This window comes from Podarcis erhardii (genome assembly GCF_964252035.2).
Source record: "Podarcis erhardii genome assembly, chromosome: 4".
Classification (NCBI taxonomy): Eukaryota; Metazoa; Chordata; class Lepidosauria; order Squamata; family Lacertidae; genus Podarcis; species Podarcis erhardii.
Window position 1 is genome coordinate 33381806 of NC_138508.1, and position 22764 is coordinate 33404569.

A 22764-nucleotide genomic window follows, 5' to 3' on the forward strand; every position below is an offset into this window, starting at 1 on the left:
GATAGCATATTGAAATGCTTCCTTGCTGGGAATGAGGGAGGTTGTTATTTTGGACAGAGTTATGGAACTTCTGAGATATTATGTAGGCAGTGCTCAGGTAATATTAAAGTTTATTTCAGGCTCAGCATATTTGACCTCAAGCATCCTAAGAGTCATGTAGACCTGGCCAAAGCTATTACATTCCTCCAGTGATCCCCATAATAATGATTAATTTCTTTCATAACTCTCTTCATAATTAATACAGGTTTCATTGTGGCCACTACTATTCTCTTATTGATCATCTCAGCCATTTAAATTGGGACTGGTAAAGCTGTCTCTGTTTACTCTGCTGAGCAGACATTTATTTTATTTGGATAGCTCTCATCATTTGTAAATTATGTTGGGGATATTGACTGTCATGGAAACTACAGGTATTTCAGTGCTCTTGTCATGTAAGAGCTGAAGCCTTTTCAGCATTTGGGGTTAATGTTCTTCTCTGGTGCTTTTTGCATGAAGATACGTAAGTGGTCTATGAACACTAATTAGTCAGGCTTTACAAAGAAGCATTAGCTGTCCTGGTTTTACTCATAGCTAAGAGTATATTTTCCCTCCCCATCACCACAGATGTCTCTGAAATATGCTGAATGCTGCAGGACTTGGGTTTGTACATTTACAGGCACATGTTAATCACATTAATTGTAAACTGTAATATATGTACGCTAACTATATTGCTTAAATGTTTACGTTATGTAAACTTCCCAAATTCAGACTTTCTATTCTGGACTGAAACAGCTGGACTTCATATTAATCCAAATATTAATGCTCATGAATATTGCAGTTGGGGAGTTTTTTTCAATTGTATTTTAGTGAATGACAAGTTTTTCCTAGTCATTTCATGAAAATTAAAAAAAATGATTTTTTATTTTTTTACATCTCATCAGTAACAGTGCAGAATCCATTAAGAAGGCAAGACTAAATGACATTTATGGCCAGTATCAAGTCTGTTTTCACTTCTATCTGGTCATGTTACAGTAATCCTCAAAACTGGAATATTAAATTGTTTTATCTCTTCCCCCTCCCTTTTCTTTTGCTTACTGTGTTTTGTGTAGAACCGCAAAACAAGGTATGTATAAAGAAAGCACATCAATAATTTATTTAAATTGCTGCTTTTGTCTTACAGTGAAGTTGATGATGTTCATGACAATAAATACATTACAAGCTTCTTATGTCTTATCAAGTTGTGTATGTTGCAGTTTAATCTTTTGGGTTCAAAAGCAAAAACAACTACAGATGGAAAGTGGAAGAAAGAGCCTGGAATGGTGCTCATCTTTGGGGCAGTTCACGAGTCTAAATTGACTGCTTATTTTCCTCACATGACCTCTCAAGTGTAGCTCATGTGAAAAAGCCTCTACGTGCTTAGACTATATGACATCTTTCCTGCAATGCACAGCAAGCTTTTCTCTGACGTAAAAAATGCTGCTGAAACTGCTGATGTGTCTACCACAGGTTTTATCTGTGGGATATCCAGCCTCATATAATCAACATGCATGAAGGGGTTAAGATCATAGAGGAAGTTGTCCTGCCATGCCTATCTAGGTTAAGGTTACCAGATTTTTTTCAATGAATCTGGGGACGCTTTTCAACTTCCTACTAAATAGATGGATTTTGTCAGAGGACTGATTTGTAAATCCGGAGACTGTCCCCAGGAAACAGGGACGTCTGGTAACCTTAATCTAGGTAGCTAGATTTCCTTATTATTTTGCTATCTATCTATCTATCTATCTATCTATCTGTCTGTCTGTCTGTCTGTCTGTCTGTCTGTCTGTCTATATTCCTAATGAAAATTCATTAGCATTTTGGTTTGATTTTTCTCCTCATCTTCACATTTTTTAATGCAATTTTGCCCCAAATGCACAATTTTACAAAGCAATTCCTCCTATTATAAAGCCCTTGGTATGCTAGTTTCATTAATATATGCATTTTAATGCATAATTGACTATAGTATATGCAATTTTGAACACATTACTTGACTGGAGAACTTCATTTCAAAATTAAGACATGTGAGTTTTAAAGGATAACTGCATTGAAAAATGGTTGCATTTTGGTCATTTGCAAGTAAATTTGCTTGTAAATGCAAACTGAATCTAATTTCTCTTCCATCCCTACTTTTCATTAGCTGGGATTTTACACCTGGTTCATTTTGTCTATAGCAGAACTGACGGGAAGCATTTAAAAGAACATGAGAACTTTTCAGCCAGCAAATTCATGGATAGCTTGAAATTATGATACTGAGCAGCTAAGATAGTAAAAGTTTGCATAGCAGTTCTGCATTACCTTCATCATCAGGGATCTGTAGAATTCCCTCCACATGAGGAGTGCTAGATCTTTAGTTATCTTTAATTGATAAAATGGAAAATATATTCTTGGAAAGCTATTTAATGTTCCTTAAGGGGGAGATTTTTTTAGAAAAAGAAAAAAAATGTTATGCTCTGCATGCTCTATTTTCTTATTTTATTCACTCTTCTACCTATAATGGCTTTTATTCTTTGATCTAAGCTATCAATTTTAATTGAAGTGTTTTCTGCCTTCTCTGGTGATGTAAAAGATATTTGCATTTCACAATTTTTAACAAAAAAAACCCAACAGATAATTGAAATTTTTAAAAATCCATCTTGGGAGGAGAAAAACACTTTTCTAAACTTCTCACTACAACATTCTGGTAGGTTGTGGAATTACTTATCTTCGAGTTTATAGGCTACTTATTTTTTTTTTTTTACTGGTTTGTTCCTTAGCTGCCACCTATTCTGGACTTGGATCTTTTAAAAGTCTGCTGCTTTGTTTATTATAACAAGTAGTTTCTCTGGAACCTTTCTGACTGTTTCCAAAATTATCCAGAGATAATTAGGACTGGAGTGGGGATGAAGTGTCATTCTTCTAGGGCAGACTGTCTCTGGGCTGAACTACTCTGAATTTGCAGTGTTCTCCACAGATGCAATAGGGAATGGTTTGCAATCCTATATATGCTTACTGAGCTGTTAGTCCCTCATTGGGGTTTACTTCCAGGTAAGTGGATATGAAACTACAGCCTCAGAAAATATTCTTTGGGTGTGACAATGTCAGATGGGCAGTGTACAAATTTATTATTATTATTACAGTGGTACCTCGGGTTAAGTACTTAATTCGTTCTGGAGGTCTGTACTTAACCTGAAACTGTTCTTAACCTGAAGCACCACTTTAGCTAATGGGGCCTCCGGCTGCTGCCACGCTGCCGGAGCACAATTTCTGTCCTCATCCTGAAGCAAAGTTCTTAACCTGAAGCACTATTTCTGGGTTAGCGGAGTCTGTAACCTGAAGTGTATGTAACCTGAAGTGCATGTAACCCGAGGTACCACTGTATTAGAAGAAGAATAAGAAGAGTTTGGATTTGATATCCCGCTTTATCACTACCCGAAGGAGTCTCAAAGCGGCTAACATTCTCCTTTCCCTTCCTCCCCCACAACAAACACTCTGTGAGGTGAGTGGGGCTGAGAGACTTCAAAGAAGTGTGATTGGCCCAAGGTCACCCAGCAGCTGCATGTGGAGGAGCGGGGAAGCAAACCCAGTTCACCAGATTACGAGTCTACTGCTCTTAACCATTATTATGTCTTGTAATAATTCATTTTCATTAAGGTGGAATCAAATATCAACCTGCAAAGTATAAGAAACTTAAAAATTAGCAAATCACCCAGTCTGCCCAGTAAGGACATGAAAAGTTCCCTGCTGGATCATACTAAAGACCCATTTAATCCAGCATCCTGTTTTCACAGTGGCCAACCTATAGGAGATCAGCAAGCAGGACCCGACTCCATCCCCACCCTACTTACTAGTGATTCCCTGCATCTGGTAGTTAGAGGCATCCTGCTTCTGACAACAGAGGCCGGTTGTGGTAGAAGCTCAGTGAAAGCATTGACCCAGTGTGTGGCGGAACTTCATGTAAGAGATTATGAAGAAATGGAACAAAAATAGAACTGCCAGCAGAGTTATGACTTAATATAAATCTGTGATGTGGTGAAACTTGGAATACCGTGTCCAGTTCTGATTGATCCACCTTAGAATAAGGTTACCAGACATCCCCGTTTCCTGGGGATGTTCCCTGGATTTACAAATCAGTCCCTTGACAAATTCCATCCATTCTGACTGAAGTTGAAAAGTGTCCCCAGATTCATTGGAAAAAAAAAAAATCTACAGTGGTGCCTCGCAAGACGAAAAGAATCCGTTCCGCGAGTCTCTTCGTCTAGCGGTTTCTTCGTCTTGTGAAGCAAGCCCATTAGCGGCTTAGCGGATTAGCGCTATTAGCGGCTTTTAGCGGATTAGCGGATAAGCGGCTTAGCGGCTTAGAAAAAGGGTGGGAAAGGGGGGGAAAAGTCTGAAAAACTCGCAAGACATTTTCGTCTTGCGAAGCAAGCCCATAGGGAAATTCGTCTTGCGAAGCACCTCCAAAATGGAAAACCCTTTCGTCTAGCGGGTTTTTCGTCTTGCGAGGCATTCGTCTTGCGGGGCACCACTGTATAACCTTAGCTTGAAAGGTTATGATAGTTCTGTGAAATCTGCAGAAAAGCAACCAAAATGATTAGTGGGTTGCAGCATCTACCTTATGAAGAAATGTTACAACATTTGCGGCTTCTTAGTTTTGAAAAAAGATGAGCAAGGGAGGACATGAAATGGGTTTATAAAAAGATGCATATGGTGTAGAGAAAGTTGATAGGGTGAAAGTTTTCTTCCTCTTTTGGTACTAGAATCTGGGGTCATTCAGTGAATATGAATAGGACAAACTGAAGTGCTTCACAAAGCACATAGCTGAATTATCAGGTTTACCAGTATGGTGTAGTGGTTAAGAGTGGTAGTCTCGTTATCTGGTGAACTGGGTTTGCGTCTCCGCTCCTCCACATGCAGCTGCTGGGTGACCTTGGGCCAGTCACACTTCTTTGAAGTCTCTCAGCCCCACTCACCTCACAGAGTGTTTGTTGTGGGGGAGGAAGGGAAAGGAGAATGTTAGCCGCTTTGAGACTCCTTAAAGGGAGTGAAAGGCGGGATATCAAATCCAAACTCCTCTTCTTCTTCTTCTTCTTCCATCACAGGATGTGGTTGATGGTTACCAACATCAACTGCTTTGAAAATGTATTATATTAATTAGTGATTCTGTCTTATAGCTTCTGAGGTGGTCTAAAACAGGGAGCCCATAACGTTTGAAAATATAGTGGATTAATAACATTGTGGAAGGCTACCATTGTTGGTTATAGGTTGTTTCTTCGTTGGACCATGCACGTTCCTAGTCTTTGAGGGAAGAAGCTGAGAGGAAAAGTGTGTGTCAACACCCCATTCCCCCAATGCAGCAGTTGGCCAGTGCCACAGTCAGTTTGGTACCAAACTATGAATTCAAATAAATAATAAACTTTTAAAAAATGCCATAGACATGTGTAATATTCATGCCCCCCTGGTCTTTTTCCAAGCACAATTCAAAATAAATTTCCTGAACCAAAATAGCCCCAAATTATACATATTTCACTAAAGCAGATATGTGTTTGGGGGGTTCTTAAGGACACTTATAAGGCTTCTGGTATGTTCAACATTCCTGATTTAAGTGATTAGTTTCTGTTTTCTGAGTCTTGAGTTTCAGAAATTCTTTTGCATTTATTTCACTTCCTAAAATTCCTCCTCCTTGACGAAGTCCATTAAGGCATGTAATTTACTTTGAGGTCTATGGAGAAAGACCATTAGAATGGTGCAAAATGTTGTATTATTGAACCGTCTGACACTAAAGTCATGATTATTAAAGTGAAAGAAGTTGTGAAATGCTGCACATGGTGCAAATACAGCAAAGCTACATTGTATTTCTCTTGTTCAATCCTCATTGTACCTTAACTGGTGATTTTATGGTGATGTGGAGCTGTTGCGTGGTCCTTTTACATTTTGGTTGGTTCCTGCTGGTATAAATCAAACACACTGTCCTCTTGTTATTTGTCAGGTTTAAAAACCCCAATTTTAATCACTTCATACAGGTATCTAATTTGAATCAGGCTGGCAAGCTGCAGGGCTCTTGTGCTTGTTTAATTGGTATCTTTCTCATCGCATTTGAATGAAGTTGCACACGCACTGCAGGACATCAGCAGAGACAACTGAATAGTCAAGGCTGTCACTCTGGAAACAGGATAGTGAGATACTGCCAAGCTAAAGAGAGAGCTAGGGTCAAATAGATTTTTTTTAAAAAAGCATTTCTGTCTATTTCGGCTTGTTGTAAAGTTCTATGGAAATAGCTTGACACGACTGATTACATATTTAATATATGGCACTGATAATTCTATATAATACTGCCAGAATGTTCAGTGTATGTGTGAGATCTGTGCTACCATTTATGTCTGTTTACAAGACTATCAAATTGTTATGTGATAATCCCTCAGACTGGCCTTGGTCGTCCAGTCAGGACCTACTGGCTTTGTTCACTTATCACACTAAACCATGGTTTAGCATAATGCGCATAATTCACAATGAATTTCAGGCTCACATTCTGCCCCCCTCATGTGGAGGGGACTTCAGAAGCATTTACTTTCAGTTTTAGTTAATCACAGTAGTCACAGTCACGTAGTCTGGCATGACAAATTATAAAAGGTAAAGGGACCCCTGACCATTAGGTCCAGTCGTGACCGACTCTGGGGTTGCGGCACTCATCTTGCTTTATTGGCTGAGGGAGCTGGCATACAGCTTCTGGGTCATGTGGCCAGCATGACTAAGCCATTTCTGGCGAACCAGAGCAGCGCACGGAAACGCCGTTTACCTTCCTGCCGGAGCGGTACCTATTTATCTACTTGCACTTTGACATGCTTTCGAACTGCTAGGTTGGCAGGAGCAGGGACTGAGCAATGGGAGCTCACCCCGTCGCAGGGATTTGAACTGCCAACCTTCTGATCGGCAAGTCCTAGGCTCTGTGGTTTAACCCACAGTGCTACCCGCGTCCCATGACAAATTATAGTTAGCACTAATTATTGTCAGATTTAAACAAGCCATCTTAAGTAGTTTCTAAAGCTACATAGTGTCCATCTACAATTAGTCTGAATGACACAGCAAACTGCGGTTAACTCTATGTGAAAGCTTCCAAAGAGGGAGGGAGGGAGGGAGGGAGGGAGGGAGGGAGGAAAGATCATGTGAGCCCGAGGCTCCGTATGACTTGTATACATCACAATAAACTATGGTGTGAGTGCAGCCTCAGCCTGATTACAAATAAGTAGGGCCCAGTTGTCTTTATTCTGTTCCAGTGCTGTGGCAAAAAATTAATCTCAGTTGTTATTTTTTACCGTTCTCCATAAATTTATGAGATAATAAATTGCATTAGAAAATTTTGAAAGTGAAGGCAAAATGTCTATGGAATTTTCTGGATGACGTGCAAGTTCAGTGTTGTGCAGAGGCCAAGTGGTGTTTGTGAGGTATCCTTTATTTCATTGTACAAATCATCTCTCCAGTGGTCTGCACTCTGCAGCTTTTCAGAGTTTCGGTACACCCCGTGATGTCCACAGCTGAGCTTTTCTGTACGGATAGGAAGGTGGGTCCGCTGTCTCACATGTGCCGACACCTGTTTAAAAAAAAAAAGACTTTTAAATAACAAAGAAACCAATGCAGAAAGGTTTCTTATGGTAAAAGAGAAGGTTTTTCTTAAAAACAAAACCAGCAACTGCAACAGTCTCAGGCACTTGGTCTCCACCATCCCTGCCTTCCACAGCTTCAAACTCAGGGGGAAACATGAGGTAACTTCTCCTATGGGGCTTTTTCCAATCAGGAAACACAGGCAGCCTGAGAGGCTGCAGAAAGCTAGAGAAAGTTTGATGGAAAGGAAAGCTCACACACCATCCACAGCCATTTTTCAACAATTAGGTAAGCTAAACCCTACACTAACCAGAATTCCAAATAAATTCCAAAATGTCCTGAGAAAGAGGCAGAAAAATGGGGGGGGGGAGGAAGCTGTTGATAAATTGGAGGGCAGGTTTTGGCACTATTCTATTCTGTTTTCCTCCAGTTTATATCCCACACAAATCCCAAGGAGGCATATTTCTGACTAGATAGTGTGTAGACCTTGAGGAGACCTGTAATGGTGTCTACACACATTCTTGTGTATGTTTGGCAGCCCAAGCCTATATTGATGCTTCTTACAAAAGTTATACTTGCACTATAGAAAAAGTGTTTTAGGGTTGCCACCTGTCCTATATAATACAGGATTGTTCTGTACCGCTGCAGCGAGAAGGTAAACAACGTTTCTGTGTGCTCTGGCACTCGTCATAGTGTTCCGTTACACCAGAAGCGTTTTAGTCATGCTGACCACATGACCCAGAAAGCTGTCTGTGGACAAACATTGGCTCCCTCGACCTGAAGGGAGATGAGCGCCGTAACCCCATAGTCACCTTTGATTGGACTTAACCATCCAGGGGTCTTTTACCTTTACCTGTATTTCAATGTAAAATTCTATGTTCTCTCTGTCTCTTGTGAATTGTTCTTGATTTTATTGCTTTATCTTTTTGTAAGCTGCTGTGCGGTTTTGTTTTTTGGGGTTTTTTTTTACTATCAAATGGTGTATACATTTTGTTAAATAAATACAGTAATTAATTAAATACAGTAATTAATTAAGGAGGAATTAGCTGCTTCTGCAGTTTGTAGAAAACTTTTAGGTCCTACTCTTCTAGTCTGAACGGAGCATGGATCTATGGTTTAGTCTGCCTACCTTAGCTTTTTGAGTACTGTTTGGATTGCCAATACTCAGGTTGTGGTCTCAGGGCTGCCATTCCCAAAGCTGTTTTCGGTGTAACCGCTTAAAACTCCTGGAGCAGTTACAAAATGTGACTGCTGTACAGGGTAAAAAAACATTTTTTTAAAAAATGCTCCAGTAACATGTTACAGTTACACACGCAAACAAAGGAGCATTGTAGAAAGGATGGCTGCTCCCATCAATACATCAGGGCTCCTATCTTTCCCTCATACAGTTACCAGGAAGCAATGACACATTGTGATGTGCTTCTGCTTCCTGGAGTATTTTCAGAAGCATTTTTACCTGTGTTTTGAAGCTGACCCTAGCAGTTTTACACTGTTGAAAGAGAGAATACATTAAAGCAGCCCTTGGGCTCCCTCATAAGTAGTGCCTACATTTTTTGATCCTTTTAAATTTCATTTTTCTGTACATATTTCCCTCCTTTTAAAATGGTCAGGATAGGATAGACGGTGCTTTGGGGCACAAACAAAGGGGGGGGGGAATGGACTTGGGCTGTTTGTCCATTTCTAAAATGGGCATATATATGTGCTACATCTGTGATCAGTTCCTATTCTGGTCTGGTGAGTTTCATGGCAGCTATTCATGGCGCCACTGTGTTCCCCTGACTTGTGGTTCTGCTATAGGTACTTGCTGTGAAATCAGCTTAACTTACAGGGGAGCTGATTACAGGGCTTAGGATAGGAGCATGGCATTAATGTTTTTAGCGGCAGTCCTGCTGTGTTTGTAGGAGCTGGTTTCAGAGGCAATACTGTGCACCAGTGTGAGTCCCATTGATCAGCTTTCGTTTTCAGAACCAATATATAACCATTAATAGTAATTTAAACACATCGTAAATACTTTCCCCTCAACAAAAACCCACACGCGTACATGTGTGTTAGTGCTAGTTCCCTTAGCGGTTGTCACGCCTGAGAATCCTGTTAACTTGGCACAGGCTGAATTAGTGAATTCCAGAAGGGTTGAAATAAATAAGCGGTTCAGTATAACTTCATGTGGAAAATGACACCTAAGGTACCTTTTCAATCTGCACTCAACTCAGAGGTGATTCTTCCTATTAACAATGATACTTTATACTCTCAGGTGGAGGTTTGGGAGCACACTGACTTAATTGTCCTAGACATTCTTGTGGTTCTTATTGTTACTAATACACATTTGAACAGCTGATGAATCAGAAATGACTCAGTTCAGGCAAACAAGATTGTTGTTGTTTCTTATTCTTACTGTTAGCTTAAAGAGTAGGCCAGAATTGAAGCCAGAATATTTTATCTAGTTAAGTTTCCTATTCTGTGCCACTGGAGAAGTTGTTCTATTGTTCTTTGGAAATAGTTGTGTTAGCCTACAAGACTTTCTAGGCTCTTCCCCTGCAGTGCTGTAGCCATTCATCAGGAGTAAATCCCATTAAACTCAATAGAACTTATTGAGTAAAACATAGACTATATTTCTAGAAACATTTAAGGGCCAAAGTATACTTGGCATTAATAATATGGTGTACTGCTGAGTGCAAGCTTTAACAAGTTTTCTGTATAAGGGCCCCGATTCAGATCAGCTGAGGTAGTGGGCGTAACCCTTTGCCCTCTGTAGTGGTCCCAATTCAGCTGGGAGTCATGCTTACTATTTATACTGGGAACAAAGCTCCCATTCCAGTTTAATTAGGGTGGTGAAAACCAAAACGGTCAACACCTCCAAAAGGATCAATTCAAACTGGGTGATGCGCAATGAAAAGGTCAATGGGGGATGTAAGAGTAAAGTGATCCACACTGGAGAAAATAGACTATCTTTGTTTATACGATGGTGGGGTCTGAATTCATGATAACTAGGGAGAAAATAGATATTGGTGGAAAACTTTGACATAGTGTGCATCAGCTTGGAAAAAGGTGAATTCCATTCTGATATTGTAATGCTGTTATGCCATTTGGAAGACTGCATATAGTTTTGGTTGCTACATCTCACAGAGGGTATTGTAGATCTGGAAAAGGTGCAGAAAAGGGCAGCAAGAACTTTAGGGGCCTATGAGGAAAGGTTGCAAAGCCTGAGACTTTTTAGTTTAGAAAAGAAGTTATCGTTGTGAACCCCTGGCCTACCTGGCAGCAAGTTAGCATGTCAAGTCCCCAGTCCAGGGTCAAACCACATGTCCAAGCTGAAGCACAGCCCCACAGAGATCCTGACACATCCAAGCTGAGGTCCATCAACATGGGCCATTGAGCAGATACAGCACCTCAGCTCTGCTTCCCGTTTGTACGCTGCATGCTGTTTGCATCATCTGGGCTTGATGAGGCATGTGACCCTCACCTGTTCCAAGCCTACTTCAGCTAAGAAATCCCACACTTCCTCCCAGAGCTAACGACCCCCACCTGGCCAGCTAGGTTGCTGGGCTGTCGGCCCTTGACTGCCTCAGGCCTCCTAGAGTGCCCTGCCTGCTGCTCCCTACAACCTCAGAGCCTGACATGTTTGTGGAGACAGGTGCCCCTCTGGTTCTGGTGATGGTTCCTGCTGCTCTGGTTCCTGTGCACTGACCTCCCCCATCTCCTCGTCATCCTTTGTTGCCCTGTGAGTACTTCCTACACCAACCTTTCCTTCTCCATCCCCGGATCCTCCTCTTCTTCCTCCTCCTCCTTGCTGTCCTGCCAGTTTATGACAGCAATAGGGGAGGTGATGAAGGTTTAGAAAACTATGCATGGTGTGCAGAAGGCACGTAGAAAAATGTTTTTCTCCATCTCTTATGATACTAGAATTCGGGGTTATCTATTGAACCTGAATGGAGGGAGATCTTAGGTCAGACAGATAAAAAAAAATTCAGCCAACAAGCAGTGGGTGTTATCCAACTACATAGATCTGCTGGCACAAGGATTTCTATTTGCATAATGGAAATTCTCTGCTCCCTGCATGCTCCTGTACCCACCCTAAAAAAACTGCTCTGGATTGTTGGGGGGACGACCCCTAGAATAGATTTAGTGTGTTTGCGGTGACAGTAAAGGAAGAAGTTCCACTGTACAAGCAGAAATCCTTGCACTAGCAGATCTATTTCGTTGGATACTGCCCAACTGATTTACAGAATTCACAGCTGTAAGATGTAATGACAGCCAGTAGCTTAGAGCCTGAAAAAGAGTTTAGACAAATCCTTGGAGAATACCTCTTTTAATGGCTACAGCCATTCCTAGACGTATTTTCCAATAATTTGTCTAAACTCTTTTTGAAGCCATAAGCTACTGGCTCACACTACATATTATGAATTCTGGCTATACGCAGTCTTCAGGTTTCAGACACAATATGCATCCAAGTACTAGTTGTTGGGAGGAGAAATGCAGCAAGACAGGGTATTTGCCTCCGTGTTGTGCTTGTGAGCTTCCTACAAGCACCTGGTTCACCACTGTGGGAAACAGGATGTTGGACTAGATAGGCCTTCGGTCTGATCCAGCAGCACTTGTTATATCTTCTTACTGGGTTCAATAAAACCAAAGTTTTCTATACTAACTTGAGTGTTACTTAGTGATGTGATAGGATTGTTAAATTATAGGAAACATTGGAAATGTCTTTATATCAAGGCCATTTTTGCTGCCTTTGTTAGATTTATATTTTCCCATCATGGAACCCCAGACAGTGTACATGTAGTTCCCAGATAGTCACCATCCAGGCACTGACTAGAGTAGACCTTGACTCTAGTCTTCAGGAAGGTGCTTTCAGACTGCACCCTGGGATTACTACAGTAGATAGGTTGTAGTGATAGGGCAAACTCCCTCAATTATGAACAGAATTGGATTTGGACATACAAACTATTTCCCCAAGCTTAAAAAAAATAGCATTGCTTATTCTGAGCTGAATTATGTCGCTGGGAGATGCAAAAGGATCTGATTCCATACCCCAGACTCTCAAATGAGCCTCTAATTTCCCATCCTACCATCCTGTCTATCTGGCTTGCTGCTCATGGGTCAAGTAGCGGGTTGGAAGCAAAGGTCTCTCTTGCCCCTCTCCCTTCTGGGATTGGGTATTGCTGTTATGGCTGTGAGCAAGACACCAGGAGCATTTCCCCATTGCTGTTGATCTGCCACTGCTGGGAAAACAACATATACCTGTTTTATAGCCCTAGTAGCGTGTCAGAATACATAGGGTTCCCATATTTTAAAAAGTAAAAACCAGGACACCCCGAAAGTTGTTGAGCTTTTCAGTTGACTTGCCTAAGATCCAGGACAAAGCACCGCCCGGATGTCAATTCCGCCTTTGAAATCCCGGTAATGTCTCCCTTTCCGCCTTCAATGAAGTGATTGGATCTTATTTTAGGTAATATAGGTTGCTGGCACTTTACAAAGAATGAGAGGACAGGTTCCTACTTCAAAGGATTTATAATCTAATAATAGCCACAAGGGGGACAACAGTGGGAGAGCATGGAGATGGAGGGAGATGTAAACAGGAAAAGATAATGTGATTATCATGTTATACTTTGAATATTAGTATTAGCTATGTGCTGTTAGCCCTTGGGCAAGTTGCTGCAGCACTGTTCTTCAAGACTGTTTGTAGCAGAGGAGGAAGTTAGAAACCATAGCTCCATCATAAAGCAGATGTGTTGCATACAAAAGGTCACATGTTCAATCACCAGCAATGCCAGCAAAGGACCTTGTGTGGCAGGGCTCAGCTTACTTCCAGATACCTTGGTGAGCTGCTGCCAGTCAGAGTGGACAGTACTAAGGTAGATGGGTCCAGGGTCTGATGTGGTATAAGGCAGCTCCATATGTTCACAGTTTCAACGTTTGTTCATAGGAATGCGTTTGCAAGTCACACCCATAAAGAAAGGGAAGGACATACAGCTGTATCTATTTTGAGTGTCTACTTGTGTGTCAGACTTGGATGTGCTATGACACTGAATCCCTGCACTGGATATGCGTAGCTTGAGATATATTATAAGCCATGTTCCTGTTAAGATTTTCAGTATTTCTGTAGATTACTGGTACCCTTACAAGTATTTTTCTATTTCTCATCCAAAATTGGTAAAATAATAAAGACCTCCAGAATGCTGCAGCCTATCTATTTTCACCTGTAGGAGTAATTTTGTTGGATCAAAAACTCATAAGCCTTTTATTTAGCAAGCTGACTGTGGGAAGGGCTGTAGTTTAGTGGTAGAGCACTTCCTTTTCATGTAGAAGGGCCTAGGTCTAATCCCCAGCATCTTCTGGCGACACTAGGAATGATTTCTTGTCTGAAAACCTGGAGAGCTGCCAGCAGTCAGTGCAGACAGACCATGCTAAGCTAGATGGACTTGGGCTCTGACTTGGTATAAGGCAGCTTCCTTTGTGTGTAACCACAGTCCACATGGATAAATGTACATTAGGATGGTGCCTAGCCTGTTGTAGTAATAGACAAATGTACCGTACTTCTTGGGAAGCCACCTATGGAAGCGATACAGTATGTGTATTTTTCACTACTGTGGCTGTTCTCTATAAGTCTCTGTGCCTACATATTTTTATTTTTACTTCTGGTACTGTATTAGAAATTGTGTGTACAGTGGAGTTGAGTGAGCAAGTCTTACAACAAGTTGGAGGGTGCATGTATCATCCAAATATTTTGAACTTGACTTATTTTTTTCTGCAGACTTGAAGCTGAGAATGTGTCTCCCGTGGGAAGTAGCCTAGTTGCTCATTTGTGTGTACTTTATAAGCTCACTTATGGTATATATGTATGGTTCTTACCACACATGAAATGTTATATACTCTATCTCTCTCTCTCCCCTCACTGTATATAAAATATTGCTTCTGCAGCTTTAAGATGGGAACATAGAAATTCACTTGAAAGTTGGTCACATAAGAGTACAAGTTTGTCTGCCTTGTATCTGCTAAGTAAATATACACGTGTATTTTAGATGTGGCATAATGTTTTAAAATCTCATTTTTACTGTTCAATTGCCATGGTTATTATTTTCTTCTTAATGTATCAGACTGAGGGTGAGCTGAAAGTGCTGCATCTGAGACCTTATACTAGTTTAAATAACCATGTCCTGTTTACAGTTCAAAAAAGGGTTTATTTCTGTCCTTATAACAGTGTGTACTATGTCCTATAGTACATGTTGCACCTGTTCAGACATAAGTAGAAGACATTATTATAGCTGTTGTGGGGAGAAGATTCCATATATATATATTTGGGAGGGAGGGAATGCTGAAGAAATGGCCTTCCCTTAATTTGTTTACCGGCAACCTCTTCTGCAGCCTTCCTCCTAAGCAAGATCGGTTTTCCCTGCTCCACTATTGTCTGGGGAAATCTATCTTCAGGAGTTGCTTTCTTAAAAAGATCTCATGCCCAATCATGAGAAGGCTTTGTGTGGTTTGCCTGTCAAAAGAGATATGTTTACACTTTCCATGCATGTGTTAAAGCTATCAGGTTACAAAGCAGAGTGGCTGATGCATTTCAGCCTTTCCTGCTAATATACACACACACAAAAAATGTATTTATGATAATTACACGGACTGCCTGGAACAATGCATTCCAACATCCTGTAACATAAATAAGGAAGGTGGGGCCAGCTGACATTAAACGGCTTGTGTGCCAGAAATCCTGATCTCCACTATATATATACCCTTTTCTATTGCACGGTCTCAGTCTGGCAGCGTTGAACCTGTTGCTGCATTAGCCGAGTTCTATTTTGCTAGATAGGGGAAGGAGGGTTGTCTGCTGTCTGGTAGGAGGGCTTTGTCTGTGTGTGCCTCTCTCTCTGTCTCTCACACTCTCGCTTTGCGCTCTCTCTCTCTCTCTCTCGCTCTCTCTCTCTCTCCCTTTCCCGTCTCTGTGGTTTGTAAGGTAGGTTGCAGTGTGTGTATATACACAACATCAAGAGCAGGAAAATGGACTCATTAGGGAGGCAGGCAGTCATTACCATTCACACTGCACTTCCAGGGAGACAGCGACTATGAGGAGACAAACTGAGGACTGGGGAGCAAGGTAGGCCAGTCAACTTTTATAAAAAAAGAAGAGGAGAGAGAGAATATTTTCCTTTCCTTTCCCCACAACCCCCCCCCCTCCTTCCCTTGACACTTCTGTATTTTCTCCTCTCCTCTTGTTGTTTTATTTTAGGGATGCAAGTTTGTGAGACCTATGTGTGAGCAGAAAATTTTGGAACATCTATAGGCCAGCCTCCTTCACAAATGCATCCCCCCCTTCCTCTATACCACTTATTTAAAGATATGCTGCTTTATAATATTTCACTTTAATTACTTTTTATTTTAAATCAGGAAAGGAAACAAATATGTTTGTTTTTCCAACACCGGTTCCAAGTAAATCAATATCTTTCACTCCTTTAAAACAACCCTCTCCGTATGTTAGTGGGTCTCTGCTTTTTCCTTTCTGTTTATGTTCCATCTGTCTGTCCATATATCATGTTCTCCTTGTTTACTGCTAAATGTTGTGTGTGTGTGTGTGTGTGTTTGTCTCTGTGTTTGCCAATGAGTTTTTAACTGTAATGCCGGTGACCAGAGATTACAGTAACTGTTCTTTGTTTGGTATCTGTTGTGAGTTTAAAGTCCATATTTTCGATATATGAAAACAAATTGCAACCTGGGAAGCAGGCCGCACTATTTTGAAAGGGATTTTAAAAATATATATAAATCATTCTTTGGGGATAGATGTTCTCGAATGCAATATTCTACATCTATCTGTTCCCTGCCTGCCAATTTTTTTTTTTTTTTTAAATGATTGCTGCTAGTGTGTGAAAGAAGGAAAAAAAGAGAGAGTATAGCTTTTTTAAAAAAAACTAGACGGGCTACTCTTGAGGAATAAGAATTCAAACTTTCTAAAAAGGGAGTTAGTATCCCTGATTTCTTCCAATCGTCTTCCTCCCCCCCCTCCACACGCACACACATGGATATATACACATAACTCTTTTCATCCCACACTCTCTTGAAGTGTTCTTGTGTCTTGCTCTGTGTTGATGTAGGGAGAGGGTCTTTTACAATGTACCAAAATGTCTTGAGAGAGGGTGCTTTATTATTATTTTTTAAAAGACTATTTATTCCTTTTCTCCCATAAGCTGTATATTGTTTCAAGCACTGGAGATGTTTACGAGATTATTTTTATTTTGCCAAGGAACAGACTGTGATGAGTGCCGAAGACCATTTTAAATTGTTTGAGGAGCTTTTCATGATAGTTCCCCCCCCCCCCGCAGTAGCTTTTAAAGGCTGGCCAAGCTGATCCATTTAGAAGGATTTTTAAACCTGAACTCATGTCTGTGCTTCTACAGAGTAAAACTACAACACTCGCTGGCTGTATAAAAAGAAAGCAGGAGAAAGTGGAAGGGAGTTACATAAAATATTGTGGAGAATCCATGAGTAATTACTATGCTATAGAAAATGGATGCTAATCAGTGGAGATCTTTCAACAGTCACAATCCATTAAAAACAAGATTATAAAATAACAAGAGACATACCTTATTTTAAATTGCATTAGGCCTTTCTTGATAACACAAAGGAGGCCTTACAGCTATTTACCTAACCCACCTAGCAGCGTAGAAGAGGTTGCTCGCATCATTTATTTAATTTATACTTTCCAGATGATAAAAGTTTTTGATGTTATCAGTGTTGTCCACTTGAAAGCAGCGTGCCAAGTTTTTCTTTTGTTGCTGCTGTTGTTTTTTTAAACTTATAAGCTTCCCATCTCACCAGAGGATATGCTGGACAAGCCATGTTAATTTAAACTACTGCAACAAATGATCCAACAGACTTGGCAAATAAGGCTCCCTCTTGCTATATTGAATTGTTTTCAGCCCCTAATACTTTGATAAACGTGCATTAAAATAAGTTTGGTTGGCAAAATGTTTTATGATGGACTTTTAAGTACAGTTTTCTGCAGTGTGACACTCCACCCCCAGCAGCCCAAGATGATGTTACTTCGGATAGCAATTCAGTTGCCTCTTTTATCTTCCCTTACTTATTATTTAAGTCAGACACACCAACAGTTGTTTTTAAGCAAGGACATATACTTCTTTTTAAATATATATGAACTAAGCATAATAATCTGTAGCCTTAAAAGTGTACGTAGTTCCCCTGCCAGGAATTGCAGACCTTGAAACTTTGGTCTAGTCTGGGAGGTAGGAAAGCGAGAAGAGCTGTGTGCAAATTATTAAATGCCTCAGAGGGGGAGCAATTTGGTGAACACTTGGCAAGCTTCAGCAGCAGTGTTCAGCTGCCAGTCACCCCATGTGAAGTGTATGTGTTTTCAGACACCTGATGCTTGCTTTTGAACTAGAACAGTATATATTCCCTTATAGGATACCTCTTTCAATTGCAGGGATCCTTGCAGGCTTATCGTATTTTATTTTATTGTAATATTTCATGAATTTGTGGTATGGAAGGTGTTGTGCCAGCTGTTCTACAGCCCCCTTTTTAAAAAAGGGTAAAAATATATTGCTTAATTTTATACGACCCTTGGGTGAGCAAAATATCACATTGCATGGGGCAAATCTCTCTCTCTCTCTCTCTCTCTCTCTGTGTGTGTGTGTGTGTGTGCGTGCGCGCTTTTTTCTGAGTTAAAAGAAGAATGTGGATTTTAAAAGAAAAAATTGTCATTGAAAATATTTGATTTTTTTGGCATAAATTATTTCCCTGCAAAATCTCTCTTAATTAACAGAACTTGTATTGAGCCGTAACTTGTATGGTACTTGGTGGTAACTTGTATTGAGCCGTGAAAAGTAAACTTCAGAAGAAGTAACTGAGTGAGCAGTAATGAATGTTAGTAACGTTGCTGGGCATAATAGGTTGTGCACCTTGCAGTTCTTTGAAACCCCTTTCCATCTAGTAGGAGAGCATCCTACAGTAGCATTGGTTTGGTCACAGTATGCTTTATTTTAGCGTTGGAACAGACAGTTATCTAACACACCCACATGAGGAAGTGCTCTGAAGTAGCTATTTCATGCTTTGCCATGCCCTGTAGCTAAAACAATTTGGACTGACTAGGTATACATGCATTCTTCGTTAATTCCTTTGAGAGTTTAGTCAGTCCCTACTTGTTAATAGGACCAGAATGTGAAAATACCAAGCAGGCAAATTTGGTAGCAAAATGTCTACTAAACTGAAGTTTGTTTCGGAAATTATTTTCTGCTATATTTGGCTTTAGGGTCACGACCCAAAGTTCATTGACTTCAATGGACTTTGGCTAAAGCCTTTATAGAAGAGAGAAAATCATTCAGTCCTTTTTACTTGATGAAGTCGTGTGGGACAGTTTTCTGATTTATTATAAATATTAAGTTTTCTCTCCTGCAAGCATAGAGAAGCATAGATTTTCTTATGAAGCATTAAAGAATAACAACAAAAGCAAGAAACTTAAAGACATTTAGAGTTAGTTTTAACTCCATTTAAAATATCCTTTCTGCATCTCTTAAAAAAAAGCCTTAGTAATTTTCAAGGAGAGCTGTTACATGAAACATTCTGCTCAGAAAAAGATGAAAAAAGTGACCTTCTTGATCAGTTTCATCCTTATGTAATTTTATAGGACTTCTCTACGGCAGCACAGCAAAGATACTTGTGGCCGTGAGGAGCTTAAAAAAAAACCAAACGGTTCAAGTTTATTCCAAGTTATTTATTTTTTAAAAATATATATTAAACACTTTTAATTATTTATGTTACAAAACAAAACCAAAAAACCAAAAAACAAACCCAGCATCTCCTCTGTCTGCATAGTATTGGCAATTCAGTTCCAGCATCAGCAGGGAAACTACCAGTATATGCAAAAGTGAAACTGGCTTCATATAAAATGCATGTCTGCTCAAGTAAACACAAAGTAAAACAAAAAACAAAAAAACAAACCCTAACCAATAAATGATGATGATGATGATTTAAATATGCTCTCTTCTCTAATAGGCTTTCTTCAATAGCGATGTTATTGTAGTATGATAAAGTAGATCTTGACGCTTTTATGCCATGGTTCCCAGTTACATACTGAGGTAAGAGTTTGTTTCTTCTCAGGCTTGGGACCCATTCAACTTAACTGCAATGTGTCCTGGATAGTCTTGCTTATTTTTCAGTATTCTGAAATTTTTGCTGAAAACTAATGCTTGCTGTTGCTTTTTTTTTTTTTTTTTAGGACACATTTTTCTATCCTGTACCACTAGGGCCTGATCCTTTGCTTCCTCATTGTAATCGTGCTTCAGTCTCTAGCACTAATTAATTGAAGTGTTTGTTTTTGCCAGGATTCTAAGAAGGCCAGCAAGGGCTGAGGGTATTGTGAAATAGGTAGAAGGAATTGTGAAAGGAATGGACATATCCAGTTTTCATTAGTCACAGGACGAACAGTATGTAGCTTGGAGCTTTTGAAGGCATAGTTAAGGCATGGGTAGCTTCAAAACATAATGGGTACAAATCCGTATGCCACTGAAATCAAGTAGTGTGACTTGGCTCCTCTTAATTATATTTTATTATATTTTATTGCATCCATTGTTGTGTATAAAATAAAATTTAAAGAACAATGGACATCTACTAATTGTATGGCTTTGATTAAATGAGAATGGAAGGAGGCCTGTCTTTTGACATCTCTCTCTCTCTCTTTGCTTTGAGTCTGCTGTCTCTCACTTAGTAGTAACCCATATTCAGTTTTTCATAGGGCATATGCTTTTGTTGCTGCTGTCTCTGCTGTACTTGTTCTGCAGATATCATAGACTGTTAAACAGGCATCCTTAATAGCAAATGTGTTCTGATTTAGCTTCGTTTTTCTGTTAAACGTGTGCGGCAAAAATGATGAAATCAATTCCCACTTTCCCTTATTGGATGCCTTGTTCAAGTTTCAGTTCATTCAATTTGAATTTTTAAAAATTAAGTGATATTAATTCTTCTGAATTGTAAGCAGCGTAAGGATATGCGGTGCATACAGTTTAACCAGTATAGTCAATTCAGATGTTTCCAATCTCTACACCATGATCTGGGGAGATCTTGAACATGCCTATTGGCTCCCTCTTCTCCCTCCACCCTATTTGTACAGGAATCTCCCCATCCTACCATAGTTTGCTGCAACCATAGTTATAGTCTTACATCTGATAACTGTGGTTATCGCTATCTAGGATTTCTCCAAATCATGGTTTGAACGCTTGGTTTAGAGGCAACTGTGATTACCTTGTCTCTAATTGTAGTAGGCCCCAGTTATGACTTGAAACTAAACTATAGTTAAAGCAAACCATGGAATAATAGGTCAAGAATAGGTGCAAGATGAAGGATGTCGATTAAGAAAGTTCTATTATTTGAAGTTTGAAATTTTATGTTTAAATTAAACCATTATGAATGGAAGCTTTTGTTTCACTAAAATGTGAACACTCCACAATCAATGGTTGAGTTTACCTAAATATCATTGTCTGGTTGTATTGAGGTCTCTGTGCCGCTGCTGATAGTGTAGCTCAATCACAATTCTGATACACATTTACAAAAAGTTATTGCATTCCAGTCAGTATTTCGCCCCGCCCTGTTCTGTTTAGATAGCAGTCCTTAGCTCATTTACATGGGAGTACAGTAGAACCTCTGGTTACAAACGCATTGGGTTACAGACTCCGCTAACCTGGAAGTAGTACCTCGGGTTAAGAACTTTCCCTCAGGATGAGAACAGAAATCACGTGCTGGCGGCACGGCAGCAACAGGAGGTCCCATTAGCTAAAGTGGTACCTCAGGTTAAGAACAGTTTCGGGTTAAGAACAGACCTTCGGAACGAATTAAGTTTGTAAGTCTTGTTGAATCTAGAGGGACTTAACTGAGAAAGCCATTCAGAGGACTGGACAGTCCTGGGTGGAATTTCTTCAACATACATTTTTATTTTTGAGCAGGTTTGTAGTGATAGGTCATTAGCATGATATGACTGAAGGAAGGAACACTGAATACAGATGCTTGCATTTCACAGTATCCAGGCTATTTATAACCCCTGAAACTAATTGATTACTGACATTGTGTTTTTCTCTAGTTTAAAAAAGCACACCCTCTAGATACAGGTCTTTGAGAAACCTGGTTGTTTTCAAATTCCAGGCAGACTTATAAATGTGCTATCAGGATAGGATTGAAAACTTTGGGCGAAGTTCCCACACTTATATTGTTTGCTTTGGTTTATAAGAGACAGTATAGGGGCCACTATATTAAAAAACAACAGATAATGGTGTACTGTTGTCTGATAAGCTGCAGGTGTCTTAGGAAGGAGATGGGATTTGAGTAGAAAAGCCTGGAGCTGATAAAATATGGGAGAATGGAAAGGTTTGGTTTTGTTAAATCTAAGGCAGTGTTTGTACTGGTGCAAATCTACAGATTTGCTCCAATTATACATTTGATTCAGCTGCAGAGCTAGTCTATGTCCATCTGCTCTGCAGCATGACCAAACATAACTTGTGACTCAGTGGGAGCATTCAGTCAAGAGTGCTTTTGATGTGAGGTTGTCCTTTACTACGCTATTCCTGTTTTTGAGGTCCCCTTAATCTCACTTCAACAGAGACATCTCTGTGGCGCAATGAGTCAGTACATCTCACTGTTAACCAGAAGGTTGGTGGTTCAAGCCCACCCGGGGATGGCTGTAGGCAGGATTCTTGCATTGCAGGGAGTTGTACTAGATGACCCTCAAGGTCCCTTTCCAATTATGCAGTTCTATGATGCTATGAAATATGTGCTTGTTTTGAAAATTGCTAACCAGCAAGAAGGAAGTATTAATGGAGCATGTTAGCTAGATCTGGAACAAAACAGAAGCTCTCTTCAGACATTCAGCGAACATTTGAGGGCTTAAATTGTGGAGGGGCTGTGCACTCCCCACCCTCAATGTTCCTGTTTCTACCCCTGTCCTTTCCTACATTGATTGAGACGGCCTAGACTGGGATTCTTCCATTGTTTGGTTGAATACGTTTAGATTCCCCTCAGTGATTGAGATTGTGCAGGATTCCATATTGTAGGAAGGATTCTGAGTGGGTTCAGCTGAAAGCTCTTCAACTTTCCAGCTGCAACATGCAAAGTTTGGAGCTAGAACCAGTGGGAACAGGACCTTTAGGGACAGGTCCTTCACATGAAGCCCCAGGCTGC

General features: G+C 40.2%; 1 protein-coding gene across 15 annotated transcripts in view; it reads left to right on the plus strand.

The window, feature by feature from the left end:
• ZBTB20 (zinc finger and BTB domain containing 20) overlaps positions 1 to 22764 on the plus strand; it is a 633941-nt gene that overhangs the window by 141977 nt on the left and 469200 nt on the right. For 10 of the 15 annotated variants that reach the window (XM_081859687.1, XM_081859682.1, XM_081859675.1 and 7 more), the window contains exon 1: positions 15362 to 15685. The exons of the other annotated variants lie outside the window; for them this stretch is intronic. The gene's annotated coding sequence lies outside the window, so the exon portion shown is untranslated. Of the gene's footprint in view, positions 1 to 15361; positions 15686 to 22764 lie in introns of those variants that run through there. 15 annotated transcript variants of the gene reach the window in all.